The following is a 12,139-nucleotide window of genomic DNA, read 5'->3' as shown; positions in this document are numbered from 1 at the left end:
AAAGTTTCAGGTCACAAAGTACCTGAATGGTAAAATATTGCCTCTAGTTCTAGGATACAAAATCAAGGTACAGTTCAGTAGCTTCTCCAGAGTTTCAAATGCCGGCAAAAGCAGACGTCATTTGATCAGTTTTTAAAGAAATGCGAGGCAAAAAGGTAAATCAATATTTTTATGATTTCCTTTATTCTTTGTTTTTTTACATTATGTGCCTCTTGTATTATGTTTATTGTGCGGTGATCTAATTTGAACATGTATTTGTTTCATGTTCTGATGCTCTTTTATGATTTATAAAAAAAATATACAGACGCTTCCCTACTTATGGACAATCGTTCGGAAGTTGAATTTGTTCGTAAGTAGCTTCAGTGCTATATTTTGTATGTTTAAGGTTTATGTAAGTATCTTTAAGGCTTATAGAAGTAACCTGTATTGTTTTGTATTAAAAAATAAACATTTCATAAGATAATACGCTCTATAAAGATAAATAAAGTTGAGTTTAACTTACTTTCAAGAGGTCCTCATCTGTGATAAAAAGTGGCCAAAAAAAGCGTTCCGACCATTTTCTCAACCGCATCAATCTTTCTTATTCCCCTTTTATTTCAACAGAACCGGCTAGCTTCTTCTTTACACTTTACACTAACCATATTGAATGGATGCGAGAGATATTAAACAATAAAATTGTCAAAGTTCTTACCGCGTTGAAGATAGTATAGACATAGACAGTGTAGAATATTTACACACGAACTAGGAAGAGGAAGCGGATTTCTTTTACTTCCGGGTGAATGCTGGGTGACCTCTCACAGCGCCACATGCCGGTAGCGGCAGAAAGAAGCACCACAGTAATGTCATGTACTCGGAAAAATAATAATAATAATAATTTCCTTGTATTGTCATTCTGTGTAACAATGAACACAGAACGAAATGTCGATTGCACCTGACCCGTTGTAGCGAGCCGATGCAGCCGCAGCCAACAGAGGGCGCCGCCGACCACTTTTTAAGTCTTAGGAATGACTCGGCCGGGGCGCGAACCACCGACCTCCCAGTCTCAAAGCGGGCGCCTTACCATCTAGGCTACTGCACACAATAAAAAAAATATAACTTACAGTACTTTTGCGGGGCTTGTAACAGATTAGCACATTAGCATTCAAAATGTGTCTCTACTTACAAAGATAAGGTACTTTTAAAACAAATTACATTCGTAAATGGAGGTACCACTGTACTACCACACGTCTGTGTGTGATAATTACTTTATATTTCTAATTGAGCAGGCAACTACAAAACAAAAATCAATAATAAAACAACAGCCTAAACAACTATCACAGATTTCCACACCAATTTCCATCGCATACAAAAACAAGCACTACGTGCAACATGTTTACACTTAATACGACCGATCAGGATATTGCACAACCTTAGTGTAGGCATAAACAATTTCACACCCGTTCCTGGCGAATTCGCAAACTCCATCTATCATAAATGATTTGTCGGGGGCAGAGGTGATTTTATCGCCAGTATTCCGCCTGGGCTGCCTGAACTGAAATAATAAGCGCACAGAGAACAACAACAAAAACAGTGGTAACCGGATTCGTGGAGGGAGCCATTTAAGGAGATATGGCAGAATTTCCATCTACCATAATGACGAACAGCAGGCACGGGAGATGGGTTTATTTTTTGTTGTTGTTGGTTTAAGTGACGTCGCCGTTTGCATTACAAATTGCAAATCCACACACCTCGAAAGAAAGACTGTAGATCTAGAAGACGTTAGCTTTTTCTACACTGCAAAGGTAACCTTCAAAATAAAAGCTTTCCAAATAAAAACCTAAGATCAGATAATCTACTAAACCTCGTCATGTCAAGTCAAGTCATGTTTATTTGTGTAGCCCTTAATCACAAAGAGTCTCAAAGGGCAGATCAAACTATTATTACAGACTATTATGACACCATCCCCTCATCTAAAACCTACATGAGGGCAAATAATACACAGATATTGTCAACATAAAATATACATTATTTATATGCTATAGAGCAAAAGTGTGTTTTAAACTTAGATTTAAACATTTCCACTGATGTTGCAGATTAATTCTTAGGAGGAAAAGCATTCCTCAGCACCGGGGGCCCGGATGGAGAACGCTCTCGAACCTGCATATCTCTTTTGGCTCGTGGGATCACTAGTAGACCAGCGTTTAGTAGACCTACTAAAACAAATATTTAAAACTATATTTTTAATTCATCATTGACACCACTAGCAATAATTAAGATACAGTATTATCTTACACATTTTTAATATCGAGCTGAAGATTTAATGACAAAATTTCATAAGTTTGTTGTGGATGTTTTTGTAAATCTGATCTTCTTAATCAGGGCTCTCCGAGCTCCTGGCTTCCATCCGGATATGGGGTTCACATTCGACCCCAGCCCTCAAACAATGCCAGAACACAACTCCACTATGCATTACAAATATTTGCCCAAGACACACCACAGGAAGGGGACCCCGATGACCCAGCTGGTTCAAAAAAACGATACATTCACTATCATGTAAAAGTCAATGTTTTAAATACTCATAGGTCAAGATATCTCTATTAATTTTACATTACATGAGGCTCACCTAGAGGAAGCTGATATGTGTTAGCCATTTTTGGGGTACCCCCATTCACTAAAAACCTTGTGAAGGCTCAGCAAAAATAAAATAAGAAGAAAAATGTGTGGTTTGGTCACTTAAATTAGGTCCATGAACAATTTAGCACTCGTTTATGGTTGCACCACACAATACAGAAAATATTACACTATGTCCCTTTAATATTTTCTTTGAAACAAAGGAGGACTCCCAGCCCGGAACATGTAAAGGCCAAACATGTATAGTTTCAAAATAAAGCTTCTATCGTGTTCTATCGAGTGGCCCTCGAGTTAAAATGAGTTTGACACCCCTGCTCTAAATAATAAACATTGTCCCTGTAACACAATAATATGGCAACTGTAATCATCGGCTGTGAAAACCAAAAAAACTGTGGCATCACTTTGTACACAATCTAGATTTCTACGTCTGTGTGCAAAATGCATGTTAAATAATCATGCTAAGTCTTATTTCATGATAAATAATGTCATTTTGCATCAAAGTAACACTGCAGACTCCCCAATCAATCAGACTGGGCATTAGCAGTCATGAAAGCTGTCATATCCGCGGTACTACATCTGCATTATGTCCCATTGATTCTATTTGTGAAGGGAGCAGGCCGTTGTCTGGAGAATTTACAGCCCGCTGGTGCTATTCTTGATGACGTCTGCCATTTGACTTGTATGCGAGTGTTCGATACGAGCACTCGAGGGAGAAAAAAGTCTAACAAATGTGCACAGACACAGCTTTTTTTTTAATTCTAAACTATCAATCCCGCTTTTCTATGTATTTTCACTATTAATTTAAAGTGATCAATGTTATGTATTGCTCTTTAATGCATATTATACTGACGTATGGATTTCAAAACAGGGTAACCCCTTACTGTTAAAGTAAAATTTGCCCAGTCCAAGATCTACCCAAAGTAAATTGAATGCTGTTCTTGAACTGTTGAGAGAATATGGACTTTCAGGACCAGAACAGAAGGAGGACCCAGATGCATAATGTTACTCACAAGTTTATTGAGATATAGAGGAAAATCAGCGCCAGTGATCCGGTGCTCGCTGGTAGAGGGAAGCAAGCCGCTCACGGGATTGTAGCGTGTTCTGAATGCGGAAAAGGGATTTTCCTGAGTGGGAGATCGTAGCGTGGTTCCGTCTAACTGGTCGTTAGCCGGGACGGGAGATCAGAACGTGGTCGGGGTCAAGAAACGGGTCGTTAGCTGGGATGGGAGATCAGAACGTGGTCGGGGTCAAAAAACGGCTCGTAGCCACAGACAAATAGAGAAATCAGGAAAGAACGAGTGGAAAATGGGTGACAAAACGGGACCGACGGGAGTCAGAGTCAAAAATGCTTGCCTTGTGTAAACAGAGGTTCGCTGATGGACTGACAACAGGCGAGTGAAATCACTGAGCTTAAATAGTAGGGGGAGCCAATCAGGTAACCAGCAGCAGCTGGCGCCAAACGAGCAGTCACAGGTGAGTGTAATGAGTAATCATGACAATGGACAGTTTTTTTTGAAAGGTTACATTTAGAGGTTTTATCCCAAACTGAAAAAAATCACTGCAAGGGCTACTGATATTGAGTAATACGAGTTGGAACACACTGAAATAGAAGGTTTTTAGTCTCGCTTGATTTGAATTTATTGTTTTGCACTGAAATACCTGCAAAAAAGTGTAGCATGGGCATCTTCGTTCAAAAACAGGTGAGACAATAGCTTGAAGCTTAACCTATTACCTTGTAATATTTGATCACAATCGAAAAAATTAAACATTGTATTATTTACATTTTTCTAATGGTATGTCTAGGCGTTCCCAAAAGTGGCTATTTGGAGATGACCAGTTCACAGCCCTAATAACTTTGTATTCATGTAGTTTACTTTAGCCAATTTTTAGACATAGTAAAAGAGATGAAAATGTTTGACTTCTCTTTTTAAAGGTCAATCCATGATTGTGCACACTTGCGCCCTTTAAACGGTGCATAAAAATAACGCTTGTTAACTTTGGGCTTGGATTTGAATTCCCACCGTAAATGTGTACATACTTATATTGAAAATATAATTGGATAACCAATGTGTCATGACACATTTGAATTGGTCACTATTGGCAAAAGATTTTAGAAGCCGAATCGGTCATGACGGGGTTTTTTTTTTCCGGTTGTTATTTCTAAAACAGGCCCTTAAAAGTTAACAGTTCAACAATAAAATACACTAAACAGTGAGACAAATCAAACATTCTGCATATATATATATATATATATATATATATATATATATATATATATATATATATATATATATATATATATATATATATATATATACATATATATATATATATATATACATATATGTATATATATTATGTATATGTACCGTATTTTCCGCACTATAAGGGGCACCTAAAAGTCTTAATTTTTTTCAAAAGCTGACCATGCGCCTTATAATACAGTGCGCCTTATATATGGATCAATATTAAGTCGCAAAGTCTTGCAACTAAAGCAAGCAGCCACCGTCTAGATTTTCCCCCGAACGCAAAGTAGTCCGCGGTGAATGCTGGGATTTATATACCGGCAATTCATTGGCTAACCAATGTGTCAATCATCATTTGAATCCATCACTATTGGCTAAAGTTATTCGGAGGTAAAGGGGGCGGATCCTTTTTATCATTTACAGGCTGGCATAGGCTAAAGGGGCAAAACAAACCCTGCAATTGGCCGAAAAAGATGGGTCAATCATCAGTTGAATCGATCACTATTGGCTAAAGTTATTCGGAGGTAAAGAGGGCGGATCTTTTTTATCATTTACAGGCTGGCATAGGCTAAAGGGGCAAAACAAAGCCTGCAATTGGCCGAAAAAGATGTGTCAATCATCAGTTGAATCGATCACTATTGGCTAAAGTTATTCGGAGGTTAAGAGGGCAGATCCTTTTTATCATTTACAGGCTGGCATAGGCTAAAGGGGCAAAACAAAGCCTGCAATTGGCCGAGATGAATGTGAATAGCATGTTGGGTTGACGGCATAGAGAAAACAGTGTTTTACTTTTCTGTACTGTATTTGTAAATATTTTACTCTCCTGGATTTACTACACTCACGGATATAAGAGGACCATGGTTGCACATTATTATTGAACACAACAACTTCGGTGAGCTACTCCGGCTATACATTTTCCCAGTATCTTGTTTCAGAGTGATATCGATGTTTCTGTGATGGGTCTTTTTTTAAGTTAAACTCAATTCCAAGTGTTTATTGTCATATGCACAGTAAAGTTGCGAGCGAAAAAGAAAATAGAAACCAAGGAATGGTTGGCATTTCTTGAATCCCAAGACTTTAACCTTCCGAATGATATTTGGAACGATGCATTTGAGTGACATCGTACGGACACCGCATCCGCACGTGTCTACGACACGTATTTGTTTCTTTGCAAGCTTTCGGAATGTTAAGGGGGTAATAAGTTTGACTGAACTATCTGACTGTTTTGTCGACGTTCCCATTGTAGCGCCTTATAATCCGGTGCGTCTTATGTATGGAAGATATAGGACCAAAAACTATTTTTTTAGGGGGCGCCCTATAACCCGGTGCGCCCTATAGTGCGGAAAATATGGTGTGTGTGTGTATATATATATATATAGGGCAGCACGGCGGCGCAGTGGTTAGTGCATGTGCGGCAGAGTTCTGAGGTCATGAGATTGAACCTCCTGCGTGGAGTTTGCATGTTCTCCCCGTGCTTGCGTGGGTTTTCTCTGGCACTCCGGTTTCCTCCCACATTCCAAAGACATGCATGTTAGGTGAATTCCAAATTGTCCCTAGGTGTGAATGAGCGAGAGCATTGTCCGGCTCTATGTGCCCTGCGACTGGTTGGTAACCAGTTCAGGGTGTCCCCTGCCCACTGCCCGAGGACAGCTAGGATGGGCTCCAGCACCCCCGCGACCCTACTAAAGATAAGCAGTACAGATAATGGATAGATGGATGGATATATTACTATAAGCTTAGTTGAAGAGCGTTTTACTATTAAATCAATAGAGTCCATTGACCGTGCGGTCAGCTGGGATCAACTATAATTTACTTGCAGGAGAATATATGTGGACTGAACCACTCAGATGAGCTGTTGGCACACACATGTGGATTTCATTTGTGCAAAGAAGTATTTCAAAAACCATTGATTTGAGTTCATGAGCGCTATCAATGAAAATCATGGCGACTTTCATTGGCGATGCCAAAGATTAACTGACGGCTGCAATACATCATGCAGGCAGTTCACAGGAGTCAATTGGCATGGATTTTTGCATATAGAGTAAAAAGTCATCCAAACATAAGGTTTGTTCTCATTACAGGAATCTTGAAATGCAATTCTTGCAGGTGATCCACCTTAACATTGAACTTCTCTTGAGTTACTGATGTGATTTTGAGGTCCAATCTGCAAAGATCCTGTCAAAGCTTCGGAACCAGCAAGGTGTGAACGACATGAGAGATGGCGCTAAATATTTATGAGAATACCTCGTGCACGCATGCACAAACGCCCGCTCTCAGCTGATAAGAAGCATCAATCTGAGACTTCATCTCCTCACAATGCAGAGCGTTTCTGCAGGATTGCAGCAATCATCGTTTTCAGACTTTTAAGAGTGATGATGTCACCGGATATCGGCCCTCGCTGCACACAACAAATTGTGTCTGAAAGATAATAATTTTCTGGGAGAGCATTAGAAGTAATTCTTTTTCCAGACAGACACTTATATGAGTATTGATCACCAAACCGGAAATATTCTGCTATCAACTATATTTAACAAGAAACATACAGCAAACAGGGTGCGTGCACATTTAATGTCTAACTTCAAGCACTTTATAAGGTCTTTCAGAGGTATTTTTTTTTACTTTCTTCAGTACTGTTAATAGAAAAAAATGGTGGTAATCATGTATAATGCAGATCCACAAATATATCTGCAATTCACGTATGCGATATTTAAGATTGCGAGTGCATTTATCAAGAGATATGATTTTTATGGATCTATGGTTGTCGGGGTAAGATTTCCTGTGGTGTGTCTTGGCCAAGTACAGTATGGTGGCACCCATACCTCCCTGTCAGAACCAGAACAGATCAGGACCCAATTGCGTGACGTTCTCACACAAGCCTTTATTTTACGGGAAATGGGGAGTCATGCTTGTTAGGCAGCCGGTCTGGTGTGGAAAGACGGGAAGCGAGAGACCGACAACGAATCAGGATAACGAAAATAAACAGGAGAAACTAGACGGGAACAAAAAGTGGAGGAACTAACAAAGAGGACAAAAACAGACGGAAATAAAACTGGAACCCGAAATCAAACAGGACACAAATAAACGGAAACCATACCGGACTTGAAATACCAACAGGAAAAGAGTCAGAAGTCAGAACCCACGTCTTGTGGGGCAGAAGTTCGTATGGGAGATATCACAGGAAAACAGGATCGAGTCAGAACCCACGTCTTGTGGGACAGAAGTTCGTTTGACGGCTGAAACTGAAGCAACAGAGCGCTGAGCTTTATATAAACAGAAAGTCAATCTCTCAACGAGCCGCAACTGGCACCACATGGCTTATTGGGTGCCATGGCAACCATGACACCTCCCCTGGTCCTGAAGCTGCTGCAGGACAACTCGCTGTGCTTGACAGAACAATGGATTCTGGTGTTTACCATAAGATCCTGAAGGAGAACTTCTAGCCAATCAGTGCGTTCCCTCAATCTTAAGAATCTTTGGATTATTCAGCAGGACAACAATCTAAAAAACACCAACAAGCCCACCTCTGAATGGCTCAAAAAAAAACGGCAAAAAAAAACCTGAAGGTTCTCGAGTGACCAAGTCAAAGTCCGGTTTATTAATCCAATTGAGAAGCTGTGGTGTGAGTTTAAACGAGTAGTTCACGCTAGAAAACCATAATATATGGCAGATTTGAAATCATTTTGCAAAGAAGAGTGGGCCAAAAATCCTCCACAGCGTTGTGAAAGACTGGTAACGGTATCAATTCCGTTAGCTGCCCAGACATATCCACAATTTTCCAAGCATGTATTTGCAGGTGCATCATGAAAGCGCTCGACATAGGCTGTAATAATGAGACAAGCCAGAGGAGGCAGCCCCGAATAAATAAGTTCTATATTCCGTACACCTCCTTTAGGTTAGAGATAGCTAAAAAAAAAAAGATAAGCTAGCCCTTTGAGACTCTTTGTGATTAAGGGCTATACAAATAAAAATGACTTGACTTGACCCAAGACATAAGTGAAATGGTAGCTGTAGCCAGTCTTTACTCATTTAACCAAATTATAAACAGACCACAAGAGGGTGCTATTTCTCTACATATTGAATTAACCTTTAACATTTGTTGGTTGGTTGGTTGGTTGGTTGGTTGGTTGGTTGGTTGGTTGGTTGGTTGGTTGGTTGGTTTGGTTGGTTTGGTTGGTTGGTTGGTTGGTTGGTTGGTTGGTTGGTTGGTTGGTTGGTTGGTTGGTTGGTTGGTTGGTTGGTTGGTTGGTTGGTTGGTTGATTGGTTGGTTGGTTGGTTGGTTGGTTGGTTGGATTCCTTAACCACTAAGGTTTTAGGGGCACCATTTACTGTGGTGTGTTTTGGCAAGTACAGCCTGGTGGCGCCCATCATTCTCCAGGCCAAAATCGCAACATGGCGACTATATATTGTGGCCGTTACTATAGCACGAGATCAACATTATCGTTACAACACAGACCAATACCTTCTCATCCCGAAACTGATACCAGGTATCGGTATTCACCCTTCTCCCTCACCCCACTAAACCTCACCGTCAGATGTTTGCCCCAGATGTTTGGCCAACAGCCAGGCAGTCTTCAGGTGGCGCTTGAATGTGTGCTGGGGTGGTATTAGGGTGGAGCTTATGTGACCATTTTTTTATTTTTTTCATGTATTCTTTTATCTTACCCCACAAAAATGTTCCACTTCCACAAAAAACTACACAGCAGAAGTTTCAGTCATGTAAGTTGATATTTAGAGGTAGCTCAATCACTGTATAATTTTGAATTAGCGCCCATTAAGCCGGTTGTACACACAAAATAATGATGGTTTAGATAGATAATACAAACAAGAAGAAAAACTCAGTCCTTTATTAGAGTCTCTTTACGGCTGTCAGGAATAGTTTTGCAGTGTTTTTCAGCAATTTGCAGCAGATGCCGCAGATCAGTTTCATCTTTTGTGATATGACCACAGTATTACTGAATCAGCGCCACACCTTGTTCTGCAAGATCATTGACCACACTGATTGCCTGAACAATTTCCAAAGCTTGTTTGAAGTCATCCCGTGATTCCCATTCCTGTGGTTCAACATCAAGATAGCCAACAGGAAGGTCCATGATTTTGAAGAAAGTGCTAGATCTAGAGGGCACAAAGTCTTTTAGATATTTGCTAGTAACAGTGTCTAAATCTACAAATATCCTCTTTTAAAAATCCTGTTCAGCAGTTTCACCTATGTTGTCCTTATTTTTCATTGCAGCCACCATGAGTTGTTTTGTTGATGCACTGACTTGATTGTCAAACAAAGCGAGTGTAACCGTTTCTGGTGTTAGATACCACAGGTGATTGGAAATTTTCTGAAGAGCAGCCTTAGATATTGCAGCATTTATGTTTGAATATTCCACCAAAGACGCTGCAAATCAGTGCGAGGGGTACTTGCAGCAAGAGGTGCCATGATCCAGGCCTTCACGTAGATCCTTACTGTGAAGACACACACGCCAAGGAGTGCTTGTTCTTCCCTTCTAGTGAAACGGAACTGGGATCGAAACATCCATATTTTTAAAGAATAAATCTGATATGTCATGACTTGTTCCTGGTTTATCATCTTCCGAACTACTACTACTTCATGATAATTGAACTGAGTCATTCGCAATTCTTTGCTCAGCTTCAGATTTTAGGCGTCTTTTCAAGGTATTTTCTTGTTTTTCTTTCTCTGCTAATTTTTCTGTCAACACCTGTCATTGACCCTTTTCTTCCCTTTGCTCTTTGAGCCAACAAAAACTTTGTCTTCTGGAATTGTTATAATGTTGAGCATTAGCTTGAGCAAAGTCAAACAAGTCATAAAGTTGTTCTTTGAACTCACTTTCCTTGGCTTTTTGTGTTGCCGTTTGTCGTCCTCTGTTCTTTTATTAGCAAATGCCATGCTTGAAAAAGTTTTTAAAGTTTAGTCTGAGCATTTTGTAGATCTTGAATTGGAATTGTTTGAATGTACTGAATATTTACCTGATGCTAATCTTTGAATGTCAATCACTTTTTAGAGAACAAAGAAGGTCTGCTAGCCTTGTCTTCAAAGGTAGGTCAAGGGAAATTATACTAGTTGAATTAGACTGATTTTGCTGAGCAGTAACTTGTGGTTAATGATTGTTTGAGATATAAACTTACACATCTGTAATCCCAGCATCTCTAGAACTCCCATTTAAGAAAACCGATAGAAAACGCCAAACTTCTCAGCAATTGAGCTACGTCTAAAATGTATTTTATTTAGACCAAACTGCAAGGCGATTGTTCTTTTGTGTAATGGAACACAATTAGGGGGTAAGACAGTGACTTTTTGCAACTTTGAAAATAAGCTCCACTTTAGGGGGTATGGGTGCATAATAATCTTTTGATATACTTTCTTCATATATAAGGTGAACGGGACTATAAGTTACATGGAATTAAAAGTTGCATTTCGGAGATGGAATATGAGCTTGCTCTGTCCACTCCACGCATCGGCCCGGTATTGCAGTACCTCCGGGAACGGTGCATTCGCAATGATCGCAGCAAGGCTTTAGGGCTAGGACCTTAGCTTGGCCTTTTGGCTGAGAGTAAGTGTCCCGGCTCCTAGGCTTTGTAGCGTATTATGAACTGACCGATAACGGATAATGGATAATGAATAACGAAGATAGATCAATAACCCTTAAAAACCCCAAAACCCCCGCACAAATAAAAATGTGCCTCAATTGCACATTGATTAATCAGTCGGGATACGCTGATCACAATTCTGTAGCATTGAATGCAACAGGAATTGAAGCCAGATCCCGGTGTGGAGTGCACCAGATCCTGTCCTGTAGACCAGCGTTCTCCAACGTAGTGCCAAGGTGCCCTTTAAGGACAACTGAGGTGCCCGTAGACCTGAAGATAGCTTAGCAGTGCTGGGTCATTAGGATTTTCTAGTAAAATTATTTTTTTGTGGTTAACTGAGTCCATCTAACCCTACATCCAATAATTAACCTTGGTAATAATATAGTAAGACCCTAGTAATAACATGATAAGCAGTTAATTTAGAAATGTAACTGTGTGCCCGTTGTGCTACCTGTAACAAAAAGTAGCTCTTAGTTAAAAAGTGTTTGAGACACATGCTCTAGACTACTAGAGGTAAAGATGACATTTGAAAAGGCATTAGGGATTATGAAATTATCATCACGTTATTTTTGGACACGGGAACAAACTCTTCATGTTATTATGGAGCCAGGCTGTAAAATTATTGTCAGACATTGAACCGGCCCGTAATACCACTGAAATGCAGTATTGAATCGCCGATTTGCAAAGT

General features: G+C 39.9%; 1 protein-coding gene and 1 pseudogene across 1 annotated transcript in view; one reads left to right on the top strand and one right to left on the bottom strand.

Annotated features, from left to right (window-relative positions):
• Positions 1-12,139, bottom strand: part of igsf11 (immunoglobulin superfamily member 11) — a 213,347-nt gene that overhangs the window by 189,599 nt on the left and 11,609 nt on the right. The window lies entirely within an intron of this gene.
• LOC148358411 (U2 spliceosomal RNA) lies at positions 11,218-11,360 on the top strand (annotated as a pseudogene).

This window comes from Urocampus carinirostris, chromosome 10 (assembly GCF_059441175.1).
Source record: "Urocampus carinirostris isolate Australia breed hairy pipefish chromosome 10, RoL_Ucar_1.0, whole genome shotgun sequence".
Classification (NCBI taxonomy): domain Eukaryota; kingdom Metazoa; phylum Chordata; class Actinopteri; order Syngnathiformes; family Syngnathidae; genus Urocampus; species Urocampus carinirostris.
The sequence above is the reverse complement of the archived record's forward strand: the minus strand, read 5'-3'. Positions and strand labels throughout refer to the sequence as shown.